This window comes from Talpa occidentalis, unplaced genomic scaffold (genome assembly GCF_014898055.3).
Source record: "Talpa occidentalis isolate TD23 unplaced genomic scaffold, MPIMG_talOcc4v2.1 talOcc4.5, whole genome shotgun sequence".
NCBI lineage: Eukaryota > Metazoa > Chordata > Mammalia > Eulipotyphla > Talpidae > Talpa > Talpa occidentalis.
In genome coordinates this window covers 46,396,044-46,419,654 of record NW_023604861.1, presented here as the reverse complement: position 1 = coordinate 46,419,654, position 23,611 = coordinate 46,396,044, and positions in this window count along the sequence as shown.

Here is a 23,611-nt window from a genome sequence, read left to right as displayed (position 1 = left end):
GGGAATCCGCCTCCAAGAGTCTCGGACATAGACGGGGATAGAGAATGAAGCTTAGACCTGAAGATCAAGATCTCACTCCCCACCATCATGGCGAGTGTAGACGCCCTCTGCCCGCAGGAATCTTTCCATCCTGTGCAACTCAGTAGACGGGTGGGTGCGCTAGGAAACCTTTGCTTTCCCGCAGGTCGCCCCGCAGGAACGGCCGTCAGGGCAGTTGCATTCCCAGGTTTTGCGGACTTCGCTCACCCAAACAGAGCTCTGCTCTCCCCAAGACCTTCTCTCGCCGTGTCATTCTCTTCTTTCTGGTCACACAATGGTTAAACAACTTCAAACGCCTGGCGCTGAGTACACAGCTTCAGCATTTTTTTTTTTTTTTTATGGTCGGAGGACTCAAAGCCGCTTTGCCCAAAAAGCTTTTTCCATACAATGGGAAATTAACATAAATATTTGATTTTACAGCCCGGGACTTATCGCGGAAGACATTTACTTTCGATTTTATTGGAACCAAATCGCTGCAGTCACCTGCTCTGAGCCCTGAATGGAATTGTGATAAATGGAGGGGAAGGTTGGGCTGTGGGGGGAATAATCAGTGCACAAGAATAAGATGCCCTAAACTAAGGCGATTAGGGGTTTCGTCTTTGACTTATTAGCTATAACAGTAGTAATAAATTATAATTGAGAAAAAAGCAAATAATTTGTTTGTGAAAAAAATATGATTTTATAAAAGGGAGAGGACCAATGGGGAAAACGATCTGGATAGAGAGCATATCGTTCATCTAGCAGGAGGAGTACCGGTTCGGTGCTGCCTTGATTGGCATGGGGACGGGGCCAGAGCTACCTCCATGGACTCCATCCTAAGGCATCCGGCATGAGGGCATTACAAACCAGCCAGAGAGCAGCAGTGCAGCCTACTGTCCGTTCTAATTGCTCTCTGGGAAATTTGGGCTGGCCTGGGCGGCTGAATGAGAGGAGAGCCAGGAGCAAGATTGAAGAGTGGCTTCCTGCTGGGTAGAGGCAAATAAGAGAGGCATGGGGTGCAGGCAGGGCACCACGGGTGAACCCCCGCAGCTGCTGGGCCCAGAAGCCACGGACCTGCCAAAGCCCAGAGCCATCTCTCCAGTGAGCTAAAGTCTGCACCCAGGCAGGAAGGGGTTAAGAGTCCCTGAATGCGAACAAGGCCAAAGCTACTGGGAAAGAATATCTAGGGGGGGAATATAACCAGTTTTTTTCCCCTCCAGCCTCTGGACCTTATTGAATGTCATTGAAGAAAGTTTTGAATGCCAGATAAAGAGAGGCGAATTAAAGTGTGTGACAGCAGAGGATAAGCAAACACAAAGAGAACTCTGTCACACTTTGGGGCAAAATCCGTGGGCTTTTTACCAAGTCTCTTCGCTATGATTGAATTAAGTAATAGGAAAACATTTTCTTTCAGTTTAGAGCCATTAGACAAAAACTTCAAAGCGAATAACACTTTTTAATGTGCGGCCCACAATGGATGGGGTTTTGTGCTGAAATGTTTAAACGGTTTGTTGTGCAACTTAACGTTGGAGAGACCCGGGCCCAAGCAAAATAGCATCCCTGAGAGTGTCTTCGGGAGGCCTGGAAAGGACGCACCCTTAATCCGCCCTCTCTAAGGCAGGCAGGATGTGCCCAGAGAGGGGGTGCCTCGTTCAGTGGTCCCGGGCCGGTCTAGCGCTCCCCAAGAGTTTGAAAGTCCGGTGCCCAGTGAGATGGCCGGCTCCGTGGGTCCCCGGGAATACGGTGTCGCCCGTCGAAGGAAACTAGCTCATCTGGGTGTCCAGAGCCTTACCAGCTCCGCTGCCCATCCGCGTACCTCTGCTGACCGTCTGCCTTCCGTTCGCGGTCCCCGGGACCACTCTCGGGGTACACTCTGGCGGTCGTGCTGCTTTCCTGCGAAAGTACCTCCCGGGGCTGGCTTCAGACGGGTTTGAATTTTATTTACACTTGCAAGCAGACGCCCCCTAGGGTGGGGTGGAGGTGGCAGGAGGTAGTGGGATTAGCCCGACAGCCCGAGAGGGGGCGGAATAGGGAGCCGCTTGGCCTGGTGGGCCTGATCTACCCCAAGAAGCTGGTTTACAAGTGTCCGCCAGACACAGTTCAACTTGGAGTTATTTCTGTGGTCCGGGTATTTTCCTCTCCTTTCATACCAGCTCCTTTCCTGTTGATAGAGAAAACAGGTCCTTTCTCTCCTGGAAAGTCGCTCTTAGATACTTACAGCAAACCGTCCCCCCCCCCCCCCCCGCACGAAAGGGGGTGTCCCCTTTCATAATTCTCAGGGAAACCAACTACCCTATTTAAAAGTATTATTCCTCTTCTCCACTCTCCCCAATCACTTCCTTACTTATAAATACCTTTTAATTTTCTGTGTTTTTTGCAAATTTGTGTTTCTGCAAACCCTCACCCCCCAACTGAAATATATGCTCCATTGAGGACAAACATGTTTGTCATTCTTGTACCTTACTATATTCTAATTCAGAAAAGTTCCCAGCACATACAAGATGAGCAGTTTATATTTGTATATATTGCTTTCCATTTGTATATATATGCTTACTAGTGTATATACATAAATGAATGAAAGAGACTTGACTCAGGAGATGGGAAAGGTAGGAGAACTCCCTGGCTTATTGATTAAAATAGCTAGAAACCTAAGAGCTTGGCATGGGGTAAGTGACCTGCAGAGACTGAGTCTACCTGCCAGTTCACTCTCCCTAGTGCCTGGACCATCACAGGAGTTAATGTGTTTGTTGAGTAAGTGACAGATCTGTAGGTTCTAGTCCTCCTTGGGAGGTTCTCAGGTTCTTCAGAGAGTAAGAAGGTCCCATTCAAGGTAGTCTAGTTTCCTCTTCTATGAATTGGATGATCCCATTTGTAGTTCAAGGCTGGGGTTATCACCTGTCTTTTCATGGTGTAAAGGCGAAAAGTTGGTTTGAAAGAGAGGTGATGGTATATACCTTGGAATTATCAGTAATCATTTTTTCTCCTTCTGACTTAAGGCAATGGAATGGAAATTCTCATTGTAAATAAAGGTATGGTTCCCCTAACCAGGCCAGTAGTGACTTAGATAGGTACCCCAGCAGGCAGCAGGTTGTTCACTTGAGCAGAGGGGCTGGAGAATGCCTGGCCTGCCAGGGGGTGGTGAGCATGTCTGGGAGCTAGGAGAGAGGGGTGCCTACAGTAGGGACACAGGGTGCTGCCTATATGTGGGTGGGAGTGGGAAGTGGAGGTCAGGCCACAAAGGACCACACTAACAGGTCTGTACTTGAGCCGGTTCAGAGATTTGTAAGCAAGGGTAGCAAGAAAGTCAGATCAGAACTTGAGAAATATCACTGGAAATAGTAGGAAGGCCTATTGATGGGGCAACAAGAGAGGACAGAGCAGAGTCTAACAAAGTCAGCATAAAATGAAAGTTTATTGCACTATTGAATGAATAAAGGTAGGAAAACAGTGAAGGAGAAGATTCTATTAGTTCAAGTGATCAATAATGATGACCTGAGCTGGAGTGGGGGGTTGGAGGATCAGAAAAGGGAAATATTTAAGAGAAGGAAGAATGGGTAAAAGCAAGTAGGTGTGTGTGTGTGTGTGTGTGTGTGTGTGTGTGTGTGTGTGTGTGCGTGTGCAAGAGCATGGAAAAGAGAGGGAGTCAAACACACCGCTGACCACTTGGTTTCTTGTTGAGGGAGTGGGTGGATAGTGATACCAAGGTCAGAGATAAGGAACTCAAGAGCAGGGCAATTTTTCTTGTCAAGGTGCAAGGTCATGTCATATCTAGATGCACTGCATTTTAGTCCTTAACCTCAGAGCATTCTGCTGATGTCCCATGATGAAAATGTAATTCTAAAGTTGAGCAGAGAGATCAGCCATAGAGAGATTTGGAACTTATGTATGCAAAACTGGTATATTTAGTGTTTGGATGTATGAGTTTCATAGGTGGGGGAAGAGAAAAGTCAGGATTATTGATGTCTCCCTGGGAATGCCCATATTCAAGGAGAGAAGTAGAAAGGAGGCTCCTTTCAAGACATGAAGCATTTTCAGCAACTGCTTTTGATGACCTTTAAGATAGACGCTTCATGCTGGAAACAGTGTGGCAAAAGATACTGTGAAGAGCAGAGGAGAAAGATGGGAAGAACCAAGGTTTCAAAAGATGAAGATGCTTCCAACCTATTTAATGTGAGTAGAAGTAAATATTTATTTTTTAATTATCATTTGAATTTTCTATTACTTGCAGTTCTATGTAATCATAGATAGCTCTAGATCAGGGTTCCTGATCCTTTATCCATCCAGATAATAAGAACCAAGCCAAGGGCCTCCCTGGTAGTACAGGGGTAAAAGTCAGGGCTGTCAAGCTTTTGCCAGCCCCTGCAGCATGAGGTCAATTCCTGGCCAGGGAGCTACCTACATGGCACAATAGACCTCTCCTGTCTCGCCCGCTGCTCCCCTCAGCAGTGTATTTCAGTCAGTCTGCCTGTTCTGTTCCCCACTCTGTCTCTAGTGAATCCTCTCACCTCTCTGCATCTATGGCTTATACCCCAGCTCTTGTATGCATAAATAAATAAGTGAATCTTTAAAAAAAAAAAAAACCATGCCAAATGAAGGAGTCGGTGGTAACCATATCATAACTGCTGGGATATCCAACTAGATCACAAGCCCTTAAAAGGCAGAGATAAAACTTATTTTTACTGGTATCACCTACCTTCTCACAGCACATTACATATATATGTATATATTTATATAATAAATAAATTTAATGTTAGTGTGAATGGCAAGAAACACTGCACCTGTTCAGTGCATCTTGATGAACATCACAATAGAGCATAAGCTCTCAGCGCTTTAGCTTTCTTATAATAAAATTTGAATACCTTACCTCCCATGAAAAGATTAAAGATGACATACATGTAATCTGAATGTTACCAGGTTTTCAGTTCTTGGGTAAGAGTGAAAGGAATAAACATTAATAATCTAGAATTTGTTTGAAGCTTGCAGGACCTTTGGTCTCACTGTACAAGGCCTCACTTTCCCACCTTCCTTCTAGAAGTCCTTTGTGACTGCCTTACAGGTGCCCATGGGCCTGTCTATTAGCTGGTACCCATGCTCTCCCCCTTAGTCCATGTACTCGGCCTGGGGTAATTCTACTGCTTCTTTCCCCATCTTTCTCAGAGGACCTGTGCTAATTCCCCTGTATCCATAAAGTCTTCAGCACATTGTCAAGACAGAGTGTGCCTTCAGTAAGTGTGAACTGTGTTCCCTTTCCTGGATAACAGGGCTGTGAGAATGTTGGTGAGGATGTCTCTTGGTGTGGATCATCCAGCTTTAGTTATTCACGCCAAACCTTTTCCTTTTCTCTTCCACCTGACTTCACTGGAAGCAAAGATGATTTCTTCAGGTGTTCTACTCAGGGACCCTGATGGTGGTTGTGGAACATCTTCCTAAGGGTTTCAGCAGGAGGTATTTATAGATTTAAAGAAAAATATTTGGTGGGATTGAAACAGACAAAACCAGTTTCTCCTAAAGTAGTTTTCCACTGGTGAACAAATACTTGTAAGCCTAGACTTTAGAATTAGTTCCCATCTCCCCATATGGATGACAGTGACACTTGAGTCAAGAAGCTAGACTTGGTTGCCTGTGGCCTAAGGCAATATTTTCACCAGGAAACTTGGTTTTGAGACCTTCTGCTGTAAATATTCCTGGTGTGGTCTTTCTCTGCCAACAGGAGCCCGCAGCGCCATGATCAGCCAGGTGGCAGCATAAAGCAATAAACCTGAGGACAGTGGCCATTTCCTTCGACTGCTCAGTTCTCCCCACACTGGCCTTCTGTCCCCAGCTGTACCAGAGCAGACCCAGGACCCATTCCCGCCCCAGCCTCCCATTCTCTGAAAGGCTTTGTGAGAAAGTGAAGATGCACTGTGGGAAGGGAAAGAGCAGAGGACTTTAAGGCTGAAATGCTGTGGTTTGTCATACAGAGCAGAGCAGATTGGTTTAAAAAAAAAATGTCCTGGGAATTCTGTCACCCATTTCTATTCCTACCCCTGATGAACACAGTCAAACTCTGGTTTTGTTCAGCAAAAAGCTTCAATTAGCAATTCTCAGAACCGTGGTGAGCAAGTAAAAGATGATGTGTCCTCATTGCTTTTCAGAAGAGAGGAGGGGGCAAGAGGGAGGGAGGGTTCTCAGAGAAGTGTACCCCTAAGAGGATTTCTTGGTGATCCTTTAACCCTGGCAGAGAGCCGAATACTTTTATCCTTGTTGCATAGAGAAGCCAGTGGACCGCCAATGAATTCTGGGGCCATCTTGTCTTACTGTCATGTGGAATTCCAAAGAATGATGCTTTACCATCTGGCTAGTGTCTCTCATGCTCAGGAATGCTGGTTCTTAATTCCCATAGAGAGTGTCGCATCTGACATCATTTCTTTTTTTTTTTTTAATTTTTGTGTAGATGATCTGGAGTGTAGGCCAGAGGTACAGGGGTGGGGTTGGGGAGTGAGAGGATTCACTGAGACAGAGTTGGGAGTAAAACAGGCAAATCTACTGAAATACACTGATGAGGGAAGCAGCGGCCGAGACAGGAGAGGTCTGATGTGCCATGTAGGTTCGCTCCCTGGCCAGGGATTGAACTCAGGCCATAGTAGTGATAGTGCTGAAACTTAATCCCTAGGCCACCAGGGAAGCCCTGACATCATTTCTTAAGTCACTTTAACTGTACAGATCTTTGTGTCATTTTTAGAGTACCAGGCTGTCTCCAGAAAGCAGGCCCTTGTAAAAGGGAAAGAAAATGGAATGCTTAGGGCCTCCCTGGTGGCACAAGGGGTTAAGACTCAGCACTGTGAAGCTATTACTATGAAGCTATCTGCAGTCACTGCAGCATGATTTCAATCCCTGGCCAGGGAGGAACCCACATGGTGCAGCAGACCTCTCCTGTTTCGTGCGCTGCTCCTCTCAGCAGTGTATTTCAGTCAATCCGCCTGTTCTGTTCCCCACTCTGTCTCTGGTGAATCTTCTCACCCCCTACACCTCTGGCCTGTACCCCAGTTATTGTGTGCATAAATAAATAAACCTTAAAAAAAAGACAAAAAAATTGAATGCTTAGAATCAAGAGAAAACTGTCTATTAGTGAATCTGCTCTGAGTAGAGCTCAGGCCTCAGAGAGAAGTTCTATTTTTAGTTAACAGCATAGCAGTAATGAATATACTAACTCCCAAAGAAAATTCATTTCCTTTTACTTCTTCAGCTATTAAGTGATGTCTAAATCCATGGGGCAGTTCATATCAGCTAAAGCTAGGGATAAGCTTAGCTGGCTCTGTCCTGGGACAGCAAGGAGCTATCACTTCTATCTTGTCTAGTTTTTACAATAGACACAAACATGTCTTAAGCTTGTATTACTCATTCAGGGTCAAAGTATAAATGGGGAACAGCCCAAGAGGTCTCTTCAACTCACTCCCTTGTCTTGGGATGGGTTGATAAGTCCCCTGACCCTTCAGGGAATTCACTGCCCACAACTCCACTCTGGCAGTGATTGTGATTTGTGATGTACCCGGCCTCTGTAAGGGGTGCAGATTCCACCTTACTTGTCCTGCCCCGACCTAAGACCTCACTAAGGGATTGAATGCTTAAACAGAGATCATCCATCCCAAATGTCCAATGTCTTTTTCTTGATTTTTGATTCCATGAAGGGTGCAGAGATCTGTGTCCCTCAGCACTGAAAGGCTGAGTTCTGTGGAAGTAACTTCATCAAGCTGGCCTCAGAGGGAGGGGCTGGCCTGTTGATCTGTTTAACACAAGTTCTGTGAATACTTCTTTAGGTGGCAATTGGTTTATGAAAGGATTATGTGAACTATTTAAATATCAAATCAATTAGATTACAATCCAAAAACTATCTCAAACTGTAGCATGTGACTAATAAAATTTAGATTCTATACTTCTATCCAGTAGTACATTTATTGTTAAAACATGTAATTATGACAGAACTTGGAAGCGTAGAATTTTCTGGAGTTTTTCAATTCTTTGTTGACGTAGACTTATATAATGATATTTAGTTCAATTAAATCAGTTGGTCAGTATTTAATACTTCTATGCCAGGCATATGTATTTACTTCCTTAATCCTCACAAGTAATAAATTTCTCACAAGTAATAAAATAAAAAAGTAATAAAATACAATTTAGACATTTAAAATATTTGTCAGATACTATAGCTTGGAACAGTTTTTGGTTAGTAACCTACTTGACTGGGCACTCAGATTTGAGAAACATATGATATAGGTATAATTATTATTCTATTTTACAGTTGTGGAAACTGAGGCAGAGAGAAGTAAATGGTCAATTGGACAGAGAGGTTCAGCTAAAATCTTGGATAATAGTGGTGGTTGTTGCTAAGATGAAGGGACAGATGAGTAATGGGGAAAATGAGCAATTTCTACTCCTCTGTTCTAATCCACTAAATAAATATTTCTTAAGCTCCTGCTTTGAGTAGGATAAAATAGTTCTTAAGAGAAGTATATCTGAGGACACCCTGACTGTGATCTTGGGCAAATTGCTCAATTCTCTGAGCCTCGATTGCACATCTGTGAAATATAGAGCATAATAGCGCCTCCTTCATAGAATTCCCAGAGACTAGAAGGAGTTAGACTTTTACAGTATTTAGTAACCATTCAATAATTGTTAGGTAACCACTCAATAAATGTTAGCTGTCATCATACTCAGATTTCACACATGTAATTTCATGCAGAACCCAGAGTCCAGCCACCTGCATTACATTAGAAGATCAAGTTTCCAACTGAGACCCCAAGGAGAACCCCAGAATGGCACAGTGCAGCACAGAGGGGTGGACAAATCAGAAGGCCAATCTGAGTGATGCTCTTCCAGAACTTACTTCCCCTGCCTGGGGATGAATGTTCTGGGTCACCATTAGTGGGTAGATCAGGGTGAGGGTCCCAGATGCTTGGAAGAAACACTTGTTGGGACTGACTCAGTCAGAACCCCTACTCCATAAATACTGCGCACCCCCCTCCCCCGATTGATCATGACCTACACTAAAGATATGAACTTCCCATCCCTTGTGAAATTCCGCAGCAGGCGTGAGGACAGCATTTCATCTGGGAACCATTCCACTAAGGTCAGCCTCCTCTCTGATCCAGGGGACAAGGTGACCTGCCCATGTGAGAGCCGCTGAGAGACTCTCTTGAGTCACAGAGAAACTAGAGGGAAATGTCAATTAAAAAGAAAACCAAACCAAACCAAGAGACCTAATTGGTGACATAGGATCTGGTAAACATAAACATGCATGCTCCTCCTTTCATGCATTCTCAAGCTTTGTCTTAGAGAATATGTGGTAATGTCCCTCTCGCCCTACTTTTCTTCTCCCTGTTTTTCTCTCTTCCTTTCTCTTTTTCTGTTGGTCATCCTCTGCTTCACCTTCATTACACACTGGAATTTTGGAGGACACTGCTCTACAGGGAACAGACCATGACTTCCATCTTAAACAGTAAAGAAAGGACTTAATACAGGAAATTTGGAGCTTTCAGAACTCTGGGAAGGGATGGGAAGTAGACTTGAGGCTGGGCCTTCAGGAAGTGCAATAACACCTAAGCAGCTGAGTCAGATTCCATCTTGGGGCTGCCTGCCTCTCTTGCTCCCAGACATTGCTGTCCCTGTGTAACAATGTATTGCATGCAATGCAGTGTTGGTGAAATTTTTATTTCTGGAAGCATTCAGAAAAGAACTCCTGCTTTGCCCGGGGGGAGGGAAGAAACATCTCTCGGCGGAGGAGAGGTTTGCCTGGTCCTTCAGGAGGGCTAGGACTTGGATTAACGAGGTACAGCTGGGTGGATAAGATGGGGAACAAAGAGAAGGTGGAAAAGACAGTGTGCAAAGATGCACAAAATTACGTGTTGTGATGTAATGGATTTTGTGAGGATGGAGGGATAGTAGAGGGAGGCGTAGAGGGAAAGCTTGCTTCAGGGCTGGTGCTGAATTTCAGAAAAGCCATGATCCTACCGTGGTAGACACCACATTGCCATCACATGTCTCCTACCACCTTGTTTTCTTCCACCAACTAGTTTTTCAACCCAGATCAATTCTGGGAGAAGAACAGTTTATCACTTCTCTAGCCAGGGAATTCCAGGAGGGGAAAATGGCAGCCTGTTTCTGAGGGCCGGGAAGGCAGCCTCTTCCCCAAATTCTCTGGTGCAGGACCAGCAGAAGAGAGGCGTTAGCATAAAATGGAAAGAGAGCATGGAATGTAGCTCACATTAGCAGACAATATTGCTTTGATTGCAGACAACACACATGAATTGAATTGATAAAGGAATCTTCCCATCAAAGCCAGAAATGAGTGGAAATTAACTTTAACAAAGTAAGCAACTGTGTTCGAGAGACGTAGGAAGAAACCCACCGCATACTTTGTACATGTCAGAGACGCAGAGGAGCAAAGTGTTCAGGCCCATCAGCGAGCACGAGAGTGATTAATAAACACTTACACGGACATTCATCTGACAGGCGACTGACAAAGCCCCACAATGATGGGGAGAAGGGGCATTTCTTCTTGATAGATGTATCTGAAATGCTCATTTACTCCTTTTTGATGGATTTAAATGTCCAGGTATTCTCTCTCCATAGAAATTGATTCTGAAATGGTGCCGGGTTAAAAATAAAGGCCAGAGATTTAACTACATCGATGTGGCAGAAAATGTATTCGTCCTAGTCATCAATGCATAGATTGAAATGTGCTGTTGTTTAGTGGAGCTTTGCAGGGGGAGGGCTAGTTATTCTTTTTAAAGTACAAAATGAGATAGACAGGTACAAAATCACTCTATTCTGCCTGAGATTCTGTAAATAATGCTAGAGACTAAATGCCCGTTTTTTTCTCCCTGGTCTGAAACAGTTTAAAAAGGATCTATTGGAAACCAATTCTCAAAGTGTAGACTTAAAGTTGGACTTAGATTTGCATTGGGTCTGATTTTTCTCATGGAGGAGGCATGGATGTGGTCACAGAAGACTGATAATGTGACCCCAAAGGGCAGACAGCTCATTAATTCAAACCCCCACCCACTCTCTCCTTCCAGGTAATAAGGCAGGGTCCGGTCTACTAGACTGAATTATACCATATTGGCACCACCATCTTTTTTCTTGTCCATGAAGCTCAGCTCCAAGCTGCTCCTCAAGGGTTCCGTCTGGGTGGCTCCTGTGCCCGCTCAGGTGGGCCCCAGGGATAGTGAGTCAAGGTGCAGGCAAAAGGGAAAGAGTCTTGTTTGTGTGGACATCGTGCAATTTCTACTACATCGACGGTGCGGCCGTACCTAGAGTACTCTCTAGTACAAGACTCCCCGGGAGACAAGAGTGTGTCTCCTTCAGTCTCCCGAACGTCTGAAGCAAGACCAGTCTGGCTTTGGGAGCTCTATAGAGAGCAATTGTAGTTGATCCCATCATTAATATTCCCAGACACTCAGACATGTGTGGTCTCAGGCATCTTAAAAGAAAATATAGGAGGCTCTTTTATTTTTTTTAATTTTTATTTTTTTAAAGATTTATTTATTTATTTGTTTATTTATTTATACAAGCAATACAAGCACTGGGTACAGTCAGAAGCACTGGAGGGTGAGAGAATTCACCTGCGCGCATGTGGGACCCTCCTCTGGTGGCCGGGGAACAGCCGGGGAGCAGCCGGGGATCGAACCGGCACTGCAGGCAGCTTCGCAACCCAGCGCTCAACCGCTGCACCACCGGGGAAGCCCTAGGAGGCTCTTTTAGAGATCCAAAGACTCTCTTTTCTGGAATGTATATCATGGCACTAAAGCATAATTAATGGTCCTGGGCATCCCCGTTCTGTCCTCCTACAGGCTGAACAGACTGCAGGTGAGCAGCCTAGGCTTGCGTCCCTGTGTGAGTCAAAGGAATCTGATAAATTAAGGAATTCTTTCCAGTGCTCTAGAAAGTGTCACAGTGTCTGCTAGGAATTCTCCCAGCTGCAAATAACAGAAAATCTGATTAACAGTGTTTGAACACATAAGATGGTGCTTTTTTCATAAAAACAATGTAAAGTGTGGTTATGGGGACCTAGACTTTCCTCTCTGGCATCCTTGGTCTGCTGTCTTGTCTTCAGCCAGTCTCCTTATGGTGGGCAGAGGCTGCTGCACCCCACACCTCGCCAAGCTGCAGGCCGGGAAGAGTAAAGGGTATTTTGACAAAGAGTGGGCTGCTGGCTTTTAGCAGGAGACAAAGCTTCCTGAATGTTCCACCTTACAGATTTCTGCTCCATGCCACCCTTACAGGGCTAAGAGGACTCAGCGTGGGGACTGGGTCAGCTGACCACTGGTGTCAATCTCAAGGGTGACAACAATGACCACACAAAGAAGAAGGGGGAGCACTTTTGGGACAGCAACTGTCACCAGAGATGTCTCAGTCAGTGTGGACTGCTGCAGAAAATTCCATTGGCTGTGTGACCACAGCAACATATGTTTATTTTCTTGCTGTTTTGGAGAGTGGAAGTCTGAGATCGTGGGGTTGGGTTCTTGGTGAGAAACTTTTTCCAAGTTGTAAACAGGTATCTTCTCATTGTGGCCTCATGGGACGCAACAAAGAAATAGCAAAAGCAAGCTTTCCTGTCTTCCTGTAAGGGCACTAATCCTACACCAGAGACGCACTATCCCAATTTCACCACCTCCCAGAGCTTCACCTCCTAATACCATCATATTGGGGGTAAGGGTTTTAGCATATGAGTGAGGGAAGGTCATAAACTTTCAGATCGTGGGATGATGGTAATTGTAGGGTGTGTTTGTAAGCAAAGTTCACTCAAGATCTGCCACCTGAGGGTCCAGCTTTGTAGGTACCAGGTTCACATTTTCTCGTAATATCTGATTGAAATGGCCTGTTTCCCCACCCCTTCCCAGGCACCCCACCCCTTCCCATAGGAACTCCAATGCCATTCTAAGATGGCTGACATGTGTAGTCAGCTTGCATGGAGCCCCCCTCCTCTCCTGTCTGAATGTCCCCCTCATGGTCCCCTCATGTTCCATTCTGTCCCTCCTCTGTTCTCCCACTACACCATCACACAAGGCTCATGCATACTGAGATATTTTCTTTTCAACTCATCAAATACCAGGAGTGCACACAGATCTTTGATTTGGTTTAGTTAACTGGTATCTACTTTAATCAACTTCTTAGCTAAGGAATAAAACAGTATTTAGGACAAAATCTGTCTGAGAATGGTGAGTCTGCATTTTTAAAGAATGTTTTCTAAAGGATGATTTCCTGTTTTTCTTCTGTAATCTAATTCTTAAGGGCTTTTCAGAACAGAGCCTTCTTTTTCACCTTGAGATCATTCTTTCCTTTCTTCTAGCATTTTATAGCCTGATGTTTTTGATTGGAAATTACGTACGCAAGTGAGCACTAATTAGTCTCACCCATTCTAATGGACTTTAAGGTAATTTGTTTCCCAAGACTCAACAGTCATATTTAAAAGAGAGAAAAACCAACAGCTGAAGTTTTCAGCAGAGATGTGAAAATATGCCATTTTTATTTTCCTTAGTAATAAATAAAACAATAAGTTAACCTCCTCCAATTAGGCATGATGGAACCCTCACTCCCCAACACCCACCCAGCCCTAGACTCCTGTTTGATTAGAGTGAGACATTTCCTGCAAGAGCCCAAAGGAGAGGGTCTGCCCACGGCCTTTCAGGTGGCTCCAGAAAATGCCAAGATAGGATCCTCGGTTTTAGACTCTCAGACGGCAGGAGGCAGTGGTGGGTGGATTTCCAGTTTGAGGGTCTGAGCTGAGCTGTACTGAATGAGACACCTGCTAGGCTTGCCAGGAGCTGAGTTTTCTTGGCAGTCACTTTACAGCTTGTTATAAACCCTGTGCCTTTTCTATGGCAGGCAGAGCCGAACTGACACTGACACTGGTAGGTGGGCACAGGCCACCAGATCTGAACACCAAAAGGTGGGAGCTTGTTGGTCATAGGATGCTCAGAATCAAGCTGTCAAGGACTCAGTGAGGCTCTTGAGGAGCCTTGAGGAGGGGACAGAAAGCCCCTCCCCTTTTGTAGAGTTTCCTTTAAGTCAGCTGGGAACTCATTTGGCCAGCTGGAAATACAACCCTGAAAGCTGTTACTCCCAAATCCACGGCCAGCTGAGCTCCTTCCTCAAAGGGGGGCCTTTAAGTTGAAAGCATGGGGCTATACGTGGGGACACTCACTGCTAGGATAAATCAACTCAGTCCAGATCATCCAAGATGGCAGTAATCTGGGGCATCAAGGGAGGTGTCCTTCAGCCCAAGAAGTCATAAAGAGGCAGAAGTTCTCCCAAAGGGCTGCAGGTACAGGTGCTCAAAACTCATTGGGGAAAAAAAAGGACTGGGGGAATTGGCAAGCCAGGACAGCAGCCCAGGTGGAGGCTCAGATTCATACACCATTTATTTCATCGTTCACTCACTCATTTAACAGCCAGTCACCGGTACTGTGCTAGGAGCTGAGGTCACATTGATATAATTAAGACACCCTCTGCACTGACATGGGCTTTGCATAGATCCAAGAAAAGCAGGAATTCCCCACATGAAACAGTGGGGACTAAGGGAGAATGTGGGGAGCTTGTCAGGGTAGGTGATCCTTGAGCTGAGATTTGAACGATGAGAAGGTGCTCGGTGGACAGTGGGGAAAGGTATCCCAGGCAGAAGAGATGGAGGAGGGCGCAGAGAAACAGCATGAATACTGGAGGAGATGCAGGGAATTCTGTAGACTGAAATACAGGGGCCAGGCTGGGGGAAAGGTGACACTAGAGAGCTAAATGGTGTGGCTTAGCCCTGCCCAACTGAAATATAATGTGATCCATAAACACAATTTTAAATTTTATTGTGGCCACATTAAAAAAGTAAAGCGCAACAGGTGAAATTAATAGTGACACATATATTTTTAATCCTAAATACTATAATTGCAGTATACAAAGAATTATTAGTTGGATATTTTATATTATTTCTCTAATTTCAACCAAAAGCTGAAGTTTTCAAAATTCAACTGGTGTTTCCCACTCACCGCGCATTGGAAGTGGCTGGAGGTACCTGACCTGGACACATTTATAGGAAAGGCCCGTTGGGTAGGCCGGAGACTGGATTCGCAAGGGGTTTCAAACAAAGGACTGTGGTGGCCAGTTTGTGTACTAGAAAGATCGTTGGCTGCAGTGGATAGAATCACAATAGACCAGGCAGAAGGGAATGCCCTCAACTAGAACTGTGTGTGCATGTGCCTGCACACTGCAGGGAGAGCCGTAGTAGCCGTGGGGAGTGTGTGTGTGTGAGTGTGAGTATGTGTGTGTGTGTGGGAGGGGTGTGTGTGTGAGGGAGGGACGTGTGTGTATCTTTCTTGGAAATGCACCTTAGAGCAGGATTCAAAGGCAAAATTTCCCCTAAGTAAGGTGGATGTTTTCACTACATTGTATGTTTTTTGGTTCTCGGGGCCGGACAGCCTCTAGTGCTGCTGCAGCGGACCTCTCCCTTCCCACAATTCAGGTCTCTGGTCTCAGCATTTCCATGCCCATGTTACTACTCTGGAGAATAGAAGCTCTCCAGGGAAGTCTCAGGCCGGAGTCCCAGGAGCCCCTGTGCTGCCTACTCTGAGGTTAGCCCTCTCTACCCTTACCTCTAGGGCAGAGCTAGTGAGTGTCCAGGGCTCAAGCTCCTGGGGCTGCAGTTGAGGGGCTCTGAGGTGGGAGCTAGTACGGGCAGGCAGGAGGTTCCCACACACCCCTGCTTCCCTCTATCGCATGCAGAAGATCCTAGAATCTCAGCACATGTAGAGTTGTGTTTACCTAACCATTTACATGTGACGCTGTGCTGTTTTTCTGAGCCTAGGTCTCCTTACCCCAGAGGGCTGTCTTGAGGATAATAGGAAAATAGCCTGGGACAGAACCCTGCTGGTGACCAGCATCCCATAAGCACTTGCTCTCTTCCCACCACCCTGGTGTCCAGGTGTCATTCTGGCCCCTTTGGTCAGGGCCTGGCAGCTGAGAGGGAGCAAGGGCATCACCCTGCACACACTTGTGGCTTGGCAGGTGCCCACAACAGGCATGCCTTGCCCTTCCCTCCTTTCCTTTCCCTTCTAGTATTCCTGACTCTCTGCACTTTCTCCTCCTTTTTAGAGTCTGGATCTCTCTTTGTGCCCTTGCCATTTGCCAACCGGTCTTCTCTTCTGCAAATGAGCATAATTACAGCTCTTCTTCTAGGGTCTCTGATGCTCACAAAGCCAGGCCAGTGAAAGCTCTTTGTTGATTAAAATGACCAAAGGAAATCTCCCAGGGCCCTTTCCACCTAGCAAGGATATCCAGGGGATGGCGCTGTCTTGGCCTGGCAGGACTGCGGGTGCCAAGGGGTGGGGGATTTAGAAGTTGGAGAGGCTGTAGGTCTGAGGGTGAGAGAAAGAGATTGCAGGTAGTTGTTAAACACAGAGGGTTTGCCACTTGTGTATTTCTGGGTGTTAACATGTCAGGATGATGGGAAAGCTGCTTTGGTATGTGAGGCCAACTCCTTTGTTCTCCCTTGGGTTGGGTGGAATCAGTGATCATTACTGTGCTTGTTGGAAGCATTGTTATAGTTAGGTCTTGGTGCCACAAGGTGCCCCAGACACTCAAGGAAAATGAGAGCCCAAGAAAGGCCTTCCTGAATACAAAATTCTGTCCGAAGGAAATCTTGGGGATGATCTGTTTACAGGAGTGCCTGTGGGTGTAGCGAAGCAATTCCAAGTCTCCTACATCAGCTGGGGCTGCAGCGTGGAGCCCTTGGCAGAGTTTATTGCATCCCTGTGGGTACATGGCTCTGTAGTCAGTCCTGAGGGGTGCCATGCAATTGCCACTGCCCCCATGGAAATACAAGCCCCACTCTATGAGCCTGTCTGGGGTGAGCAGCAGCTCTGCATGGGGAGAGGTCTGGGGCTTACAGGCTGTTGGGTCTGGGGCAGGGGCAGGTTCCAACACTTTTGAACATTGTGACCTTGGGCAACTTATTTACCATCTACAAGCCCAGTGTTCGCAATGCCAAGGTAAAGCATAAAACACTTACTGCTTTTACACTCAGGAGGGGTACAAAACTCAAATGAAAGCTGTGATAATGCTTAGTAAATAGAACCTCTGGACTGATGTATAGTACTCGTGTTATTATCTGTTCTGTAAGGGACTGTTCAAAATGTGAGCAAGACCCCTGATCAGGGAGCCTGATGACTACGAGAGTGTCAGGTGAGGGCTCTGTTCCACTAGGGGCTCCCTGTAGGTGCACCAGAACATGCATCTGTGTCCTGATTACACACCTGGTCCTGCATGAAGGCCCATGCATGCTGCAAGCCTCCTGAGATACCCAAGCAAGTCCATGTTACATGGCCAAGGGGGCTGGAGAACTTGGACTGGACCCAACTACCAGTGTTCTCCAAAGGGCTCTGGGTGGTAAGTGAGTGCACAAGGTCAAGATGGGAATGTTGGCCAACTCCTACAAGGTCATCAGCACCCAAAGCAAGCCTACCAGTGACCAAGAACTGGTCACCTGCCTTGTAGGAGAACATCTATCTTCCTTCAGAGTTCACTAAACTCTGACTCACCCTCCAAAGTTGACCAGAGGGGGATGTGTAAGACTAGAATACCCACTTACTAAATTGCAGTGAAGACTGGAGTGGTCTGGGTGACCAGATCAATACATGACCTCATAGTACATGAGCTATGCAAGAAGTAGAACTATCAGAATTATCAGTATTAAGATCAGAATGTTACTTGGCAGGCTTGGAATTAGAACAAAGGGAGTTGCTTAGGTGAGTTCAATAACACTATTAGGCTAACATAGACAGATACACATTTTTCCTTAGGAGTCACGACCTTGCCGATGGGACCTAGGGTTGGGTTCGGTCAAGTCCTTGGTCCAACTGCCTCTTTCCACACAGGTCAGGTGGGCACAGCCAACACTGGTCTTGGGACTTTTACCAGCATTCCATTGTAGACCCACCTGCCTTCTCGTTAGCATCTTCTTTTTAGCAAGGTTCACACTCAGGTTGGAGGTGACTCTCCAGGCCTGGGATTCATGAGTTTCCAGGTCCCGTGTGCCCCCAACCTGTGATGATGACAAATTACCTTTACAGGCTAATCTCATTCCTTAGTTCCAAGCACTTTGGAAGGACGCTGAGGAGACTAGATGGGGCGGATGGAGTGAATGAGTCCAGGTACAAGATGCCCACTAGTAGCTGGGGATACTGAGGCAGAACTTAATACCTGAAAAGAACTAATTAATTGGGATGGTGATGGTGGTAACCAGAAAGACAGCTGGGTTGGGTGTCCATTACCAGCAGACCTATCTGACTTAGCCAGGACAGCAAGGCAGGACCTAATCTGAAAGACTGAGTTGGCCAAGGAAAGTGGTAAGAGGGCACCTGCAGACAGCAGGTCTTGGCTCCTCCTTTCTGGCTCCAGGCTTACCAGTCACAGAGAGAGCACAAAGCCAATGCCAGCTGCCATGTGCTGGTGGGAGACTGGTTTGTGTTGGTTCATGGCCCCAGCATATGGGTGGACTAAGGCCTTCAAGGGCCTGAAACCCTTGGTCAAGCAACTAGCAGAAAATTTGGAGAGCAGATGATTTGGGGCAAAACAATGCTATTCTTGTATATCAAACAAAAATTCTCTGATGTGTTTGGAAAGCTATTTGCCAGGTCAAGGTGCAACCAAGACTTGCCTTATGATCTCCTCCCTGCTCCAGGCCCACCCTCAGCAATTTGATTTTGGCCAGAGCTGTGGAATCAGTCCAAAGACAACTCATGTTTTTTTGTGAGAGGGTAGGTGATTACCAGCACTGGCTTGAGACAGATGTTGTTTGAATCCCAGCTCTGCCATCTGCTGGCTGTGTGACATTGTGCAAATCAGTTTACCTCTCTAAGCCTGCTCAGTTACATCATGGAGTGGCTATTGCTACCTCAGCAGTTTGCTGTGAGGATTTAGCGCCAGTGCCTGGCATAAACAGATTCTCAACCAATATTTGTTGACTAATAAATTGAGAGGATGCCTGTAAGATTCTTAGGCAGTGATTGATATAAATATTCAAAAATAATAAATGGTACATTATCATTGGCAGGATGGTTATGGCTCAGGGTCCTGCTTCAGGAGTCCCCTGAAATCATTGTGATGGAAAGCAACAGATGCGACAATACATGTATGTTTGTTGCTTCACATGGGAGGTGACAAATTGAGTCTTTCAGAAAATTCTTAAATTGTTGCAAGTAATAAATAAAAAGTAATATTCTGTGGTCAGCAAATTAGAATACAATTGGTTCTTGAACAATGTGAGATTAGTGTCACCTCTGTGAGGTAAAAAATTTGCATATAAATTTTGACTACACCCCAAATTTACCAACAGTCAAGTGACACATAGTATGTATACTACATGTATATATACTATATTCTTACAGTCAAATACATAGAAAATGTTATTAAGAAAAACATAAGGACAGTGCATTTACTGTACTGTTTTATTGATATCATAAGCTTATACCATCTATTTACAAGAAAATCTGTGCATAAGTGGACCTTTGCATTCTAGACCTGTGTTTTTCAAGAGTCCAATGAATATAGGTAGCAAAAAAGATATGTACAGCATCCATACTTTTTTTGTTCAAACAAGTGGAATCTTTTTTTTTAAGATTTATTTTTATTTATACAAGAACTGGGGTACAGGCCAGGGGCGTGGGAGGGTGAGAGGATTCACCAGAGACAGAGTGGGGAGCAGAACAGGCAGACAGACCAAAGACACTGTTGAGGGGAGCAGCGGGCGAGGCAGGAGAGGTCTGCCTGCCATGTGGGTTGCTCCCTGGCTGGCCTGGCAGGGAACTGAACCCTTCCTGCAGAGGCTGTGGACTGCCTCACCGCACTGTGCTCAACCCGCTGCGCCACAAGGGAGGCCCAGAAGTGGGATCTTGAGGTATCATTTTTTTAAATTATTTCTTTAAGTGACTTAATTTTATAATAGATTCATGAATACATTTTATTAGAAAAGTTTAGATAATATAATCTCTGACTGCTACCCCCAATTCGTAGTTTCATTCTCAAGGGAAAGCACTATTAAAAATTAATTGGTGTCAAAATAGATGACTGGATCAAGAAAGTGTGGTACATATACACGATGGAATATTACTCAGCAATCAAAAAAGATAAACACATGCAGTCTGCAGCAACATGGATGGAGCTAGAAGGAATCATGCTCAGTGAAATAAGTCAGAAAGAAAAAGAAAAATACCAGATGGTCTCACTCATAGCAGGAATTTAGAAAACCTAAATAAGAGACCAGGAAAAAAACCAATCAATACAAAGTAAGAATCAAAATCAACAAGCAACTATAAATCAGAGACATACTATGGGGGGCAGGGGCTGGGAGAGGAAGGATTAGGGTCAAAATGGGGTGCAATTGTATGGGGAATATAACCATAATGAAAATGCATACATTGTACAAAGATGAAAAATGATATAAGAATTATATAAAATAAAATATTAAAAAAATTATTGGTGTCCTTCCAGTCCTTGTGCATTTACATACACACACACACACACACAAACTTCCATAATCTTGTTCCATATAAATATACTTTTGTAACAGCACTTTAACATCTAAATAATATTCTTCACGTGACCCTAATCTGGTCTTGCACCATTTTTCACCTGATTACCAATTATTAGCTCTGGTCTCAGCTCAAATATCACTTTCTCCACCGGGCTTCAGAATGAGCAACTTTCCTCCTACTCCCAAGACACACACACGCGCACACACACACGTAGATTCTGGGCTACATAACTGTAAGGGCAGGAAGGACCACTGTGCAGGTTTTCTGATCCTATGCAGACCGGGTAAAGGAGGAGTCAGAGTCCTCAGTGGCTTTTGCAGGTCTTTTATTGGGATTTACCATGTACATGGCAGGTAGGGGATTTACCATGTACATGGCAGGTAGGGGGGCCGGGGGGTCTGGGGGTCCAGGAGGGTGGCAGGCCTCCCAGCCCCCAGCAAGTCTTCGCTCTATCTGGGCTCTCTGGCGTTCTCTGCTTCTCTCTTGGCTTCTGCTGCTTCTTTCTCAGCTCTTTCGGCTTCTGCTGCTGCTGGCGTCCCCGTGACACCGCACTTAAAAGTCCAGTCTCTCAGCCCAGGTGTACCCACTTCAGGTGCCCACCATCAGGCATGCATTCAGGATCACAGGGTTCCCTCATCTATCCTGATGGCGGGAGGGCAGAAAAGCCTGATACATTTTACCTTACCCTACAATGACCCTTCCATGTACTTCAAAATCACTCTTCACCTATCCACTATAGCACAGAACTGACATATTCTGCTTTTCTTCTAAACTATTTCCATCACTAGCAGTGAGGGAACATTCTGTGAACATGTCTATTTTATTCATATCTCTCTCTCTTTGCCTTACACAGCATCTGGCACACAATAATTACCCATTAGGTATTTATTTGCTAAATAAATAAAAAGTAAATGAACCAAGACTGATATAACTGATGCTTACATTTTTAAAAATGAATTATTATATCCTACTTAATGCTTTTTCAATAGGTAGGACAAAAATAAACTTAAATTTTGACTGTGCAAAAGTATAAAATCTGAAAAAGTGGTAATTAGTAAAGAACTAACATAATGGCTGCAGAAAGCCTCTTACCTTATTATGCCTCTCTGTTGTTGGGCTCATTTTTTAATCAGAAATCTGGACTTGGGAACTTCTGCTTTAAGCCAAGATGGAGAAATAAAACCAGATTTACCCCACTACTTGGGAAAAAAATTCACTGTCCCAAAATAATTAGAAATAGTGGTCTTCAAGACCCCGGATATAAGGTAGTGAAGGACAGTGATCCCCAAGAGAGAAAAAAATAAGACATGTAAACCCTATGATTGCCCCAGATTACTACCATGATAGAGTATTAAGGTCAGGGTATAGGGAAGTTGGAACCCAGGTGAGCCCTATGGACTCCCTGAGTTAAATGGGCAAAGCAAAAGTCTGAAGTGATGAAAGTAGATGGGGTTCGTAGAACAGAATGCTGAAGATCAGAAAAGAGAAAGGACTCAGAAACCTTCAGAGATTTTTCCAGTATTCAAGAGAGTGTTTTTGAGCTTATACTGGTAAGGAAATTGCATGAATTCGGGAAAAGAACTATTCAAACGAATGAGAGGGAACAGGGCTCAGTGCTCACACAGAGCTACAATAATACTTGTTCCTACCAGTCAAGTTGGAAAACTGCAGTTCTCCTGACATTGGGTGGATTATTCTGAAGGATCTGGGAATAATTACTTCTGGACTAAACATGACCTTGGTCTTGCCTAACAAATCTTAAAGACAAGACTCAATAGGATCACGCTGTTTCCAAGTAACTGTATCATAGAACAATGTTTAAGAGTACTTGTAGTAATATAAGTTTATCCAGAACAAACATGGAAAAATATATAATGTCTGACATTCAAGTGAAGATTATCAGGTATAGAGAGAATCAGGAAAATATGACTGATAATAAGGGAAAATATTAATAGAATAAAACTTACTCAGAATTGAAACAAATATTAAAATTAGCAGAAAAGAATATCGAAGTAGTGATTATAATTTTGTTCCATAATTTAAAAGTTAAGTAGCAACATGGAAGGTTTAAAAAAAACGCAAATCAAAATTCTAGAGATAAGAATTTCACTGCCTGAAATGAAATATATACTGGATAGGATTAATGGCAGATTGGTTTGTTTAGAAGAAAAGGTTACTGGATTTAAAGACACAGCAATTAAAACTACAAAACAAAACAAAACAGGCAGAAATACAAATTTGAAAAATATGAACACAGCACTATTGAGTTGAAGGACAACTTTAAGTGGTCTGATATATATGTAATGGGAGTTCCTGAAGGAAGGATGCAGAAGAAATATTTGAAAAAACAATGGCTAAACATTTCCCAAAAATTTTCAGTAGAATAAACACATATATATAAAGTTTGATAAAATTCAAACACAAGAAATATGAAACAAACTACACTACAGCACTTCATAATCTAATAGCTCATAGACAATAAAGTAATAGATAAAGAAGTCATATTACATTCAGAGAAAATAGGTAATGCCTCAATGGCCAGACTAGTTCTATACACTTCTGCTGGCTTCTGGAATGTAATCTCCAGAAGGTTAAGGACTAGTCTGTCTTTTTTCAGAGTTCCCAATAATTTCTAGGTTACCAATAAAATTTCTTTTTTTTAAGATTTATTTATTTATGCATGCAAGATTGGGGTACAGGCCACAGGTGTGGGGGCTGAGAGGATTCACTAGAGACAGAGTGGGGAACAGAACAGGCAGACGGACTGAAATACACTGCTGTGGGGAGCAGCGGGTGAGACAGGAGAGGTCTGCTGCGCCATGTGTGTAGCACCCTGGCCTCTGGGGAGATAACTCATGCTGCAGTAGCTGTGGATTGCTTCATAGTGCTGTACTTAACCCCTTGTACCACCAGGGAGGCCCCAAAAATTTCTTGAATGAATCAATGAACTCAGGTAGCCTGCAAGGGAGTTATATTCTTTAAGTAACAGTGTCTATATCACCAGAGCAGAGGCTGTTCCTAATTCCTGCAAAAATGTG